The following is a 3,083-nucleotide window of genomic DNA, read 5'->3' on the forward strand; positions in this document are numbered from 1 at the left end:
CTCAAGGAGCATTCATAACGCGGCTGTATCTTGGTTCAGCAGCGCCAATTGCTCTCCCTCTGCAGTTGAGTTCCGATCACCTTCCCTGCCTCTCTGGACAAGGGAAAGGCCTGGAAGCCAACCAGTGCTCCGAGCATGAGAGAATAAAGCTTCCAAGACACCGAGTAAGTGAGCCAGGTCCATGCTGACAAACACAACCCTGCTATCTTTCTCCAATGTCAGGTCCTGTCTAATTACTGGCTCTGGGAGGATGTGTGGTAGCAGTTGCCAGCACAACCCTTCCCTCTCTGGTTAACTCTGGCTGATTTCCTTCTAGGAGTCTTGGCTCCTTGGCATCTTCACAGCTATTCTCTCAAAGCACCAGCTGCTGAGGACTTGGAGACTCTGAAAGCTTCGGGTGAGAGCAAAAGGCTTCCCTCTTTGAGGTGGAGGGAGGAGGGCTCAAATTTGCTGGGAGAGAGCCCGTGATGCTTGTTCTGAGGCTGACTAGTGAGGTAGAAAGAGGCAGGTATGAGTGAGATGTGTTTGGCAGGCTTGTGTGAATCTCCAGAGGCCCTTTCGCATTCCCGATCCTCTTAGAGACTTGACCCCGTTGAACTCTGTGAAAACGTGGCTCTGGAAAGGGCACAGCCTGTTCTCTAGAGCCAGAAAGATGCTTCTGTGTATGTTTTCAATCCAGAAGGCTAGAACTTCCCTTTCCAACCCAGGGGAGAAAGAAGGATCTGGGGTTGGGTTGCTTGGTTTTACATTTTGATTTGTTCCTCAAGAAACCGATCCTTCTACTCCTGTCCCCTCTGACTGTGCTGTCTTATCAACCTGCATTTGGGGAAGAATGAGGGCATCTGAATGTCCTCTCCTTTTCTGCCTGATGTAGCTGACAGGCACCCTACATTTCCTTCTGAGAGATTTCGCCCCAGAGTCAATGCTACAATTTGAGATGAAGGAACTACCTAGTAAAGTAGACCCCAGGAACCGGGAGGTCGCTGAGCTTTACTTCAGTCTTGGAAATTGATGAGCTCTGGTGTCTTCCTTGCTTGTAAGCACTATGTCCACACTGTATGCCTGAAGGTACTGGGTATGAACAGTTTCCATGGTTGAGGTCTTGAACTGAGATGGCCAGTGTCCCCGACTAGCCCACAGCTCCTTTAAAAGGGACCGCACTGTAGCACCGTTGACTTTGAAATTTCCCAGAGAACGAGCATTATCCTTTTGCCCTTTGGTGTGAGATGTGATTTCTGTCCCCTTTCCATGTGCTGAGTGAACCAGGGGTGCTGGCTTAGGACATGGTTTGATATTCAGGGGGTAGTGAATGGGTAGGGCTGAAAGGGAAAGAATAACGACATTGCAGTGTATGGAGCAGGTGGGGCTGCAGCATCTAACTCAGCAGAAATGAAACTGCTCCCCTCCCAGCACTACAGGCTGCTTTAGATCCAGGTAAGTCTGGTTGGGGATTTGTTTTAGTATTTTAGAGGGGAGGGAGGCAGACAGGGTCTGGCTGTGTACCCCAGGCTGGCCTTCAATTCACCGTGCATGGTCTGCATGCCTCAAGCTCACAATGCCTACGTCAGCCTCCCAAGGCCAACACCAGCCTTGGCTGCTTGCTGCCTTCTGAGTGTACATGAAGATCTCTGGCAGGGCCTTAAGGAATGTAGGTTCATGTCCAGGCAGCACTCCTATGCAGAAACCGGTAGTACCTGGCACTCAAGCACACTGATCAGCTCTAGCACGATGCAGAATTATCATGAAGGCAGGAACACACACCTTCCTGAGTGTTTCATGCAGTTACACCACACTAAGGCCCGTGTTCAGTTTTCAGTGTAAACTTGAGTGATCCCGCTGATCTGATTCCATTGCTGTTCATCTCCTGGGAGTCAAGACTTCTTCTTTTAGCCTGATGTTGTCCGGAAGTGTCAGCAGTGTGTTCAAATGCTTTCCTCCAGCTGGGATCTATCTGAACGCATGGTTGCTCTGGACTTATCTTAGAACTGTGTCTTTCTCCATGCTCAGATCTGAGGGTGTGGGCAACCTGGAGGGAAAGTATTAGTTTGTAATAGACGTGGAACTCTAGGCCTGCCTTCTGAGGGGTGCCCAGTGTGCCTCCAGAGACTGAACCAAGATAAAGTTTCTGTGGAAAAAAAATCTAATGGTAAATACTTTATATATAAACAGTTTATCTCTTAACCCAGTAATTCAGCTTCTGGAAACTTCTCTAGCATGCCTATGATTTTGAGGTCTTAGATAATATTATCGCCTTGTACGATGGGTCATAAATTCTTGAACATCCTCATGGTTTAGTCTGAATTAAATTCCTAGAGTTAAACTCCCCACATCCCCATACTTGAGCACAAGATTTTTCTTCTTCAGGGTTCTATTTCTTACATTTTGCAATTTAATTCTTTTTTAGATATTATCTCAGGATTTCCATTTCCCATTCTAATAGCTTTTTAAAATATATATATGTAAACTTTAACCACATATATGTGTATATTGGAAGAGCTGTATGAAAGAACCCTTAGGATTAATGAAAATCACCAGCTCTAGTCAGGAGGGATGGTACCTGCCTTTAATTACAACACTCAGGATACCCTGAATCTCTGTAAGGTAGAGGCCAGCCTGCTCTACATAGCAGGCTCAACATAGCAAAAGCATGTATCAAAAACCATAAAGAAAAGTAATAAAAAAGAAAATTTAAATAAATTTTAAAAAATCAGTAGATTTCCCAAGCATCAGGTCAGGATGAGCCCTGATCGGCAAATATATTATACTAATCCATCCTGGTGCCTTGTCTAACCCCAGATACTGTGACCATTCTAAGCGCTGCTACACTAATACTCAATATGAAATTGAGCAGCAGTTTACAGCGACCATAGGGATGGTGCAGGTTCAGAGCATTCGTTGCTCTTGCAGAGGACCTGGTTTTGGTTGCCAGTTCCCATGTAGCAGGTCACAAGCATCCCTATCCTTAGTTCCAGGGAGTCCCTCTTCAGAAATCCATTTAGATGAGGCAGGTGTGTGGTGAACAGGCATACAGAAGGCAAAACACTCATTTAAAAAGCACTGCGGCTCCCGGGGGGGGGGGGGGG

General features: G+C 46.6%; 1 protein-coding gene across 1 annotated transcript in view; it reads left to right on the forward strand.

The window, feature by feature from the left end:
• The window catches only part of LOC116078276 (schlafen family member 12-like), a 17,873-nt gene continuing 14,790 nt past the window's right edge, over window positions 1–3,083 (forward strand). The window contains exons 1-2 of the mRNA XM_031353352.1: window positions 1–164; window positions 317–397. The gene's annotated coding sequence lies outside the window, so the exon portion shown is untranslated. The remainder of the gene's footprint in view (window positions 165–316; window positions 398–3,083) is intronic.

This window comes from Mastomys coucha, unplaced genomic scaffold (genome assembly GCF_008632895.1).
Source record: "Mastomys coucha isolate ucsf_1 unplaced genomic scaffold, UCSF_Mcou_1 pScaffold5, whole genome shotgun sequence".
NCBI classification, from domain to species: Eukaryota; Metazoa; Chordata; class Mammalia; order Rodentia; family Muridae; genus Mastomys; species Mastomys coucha.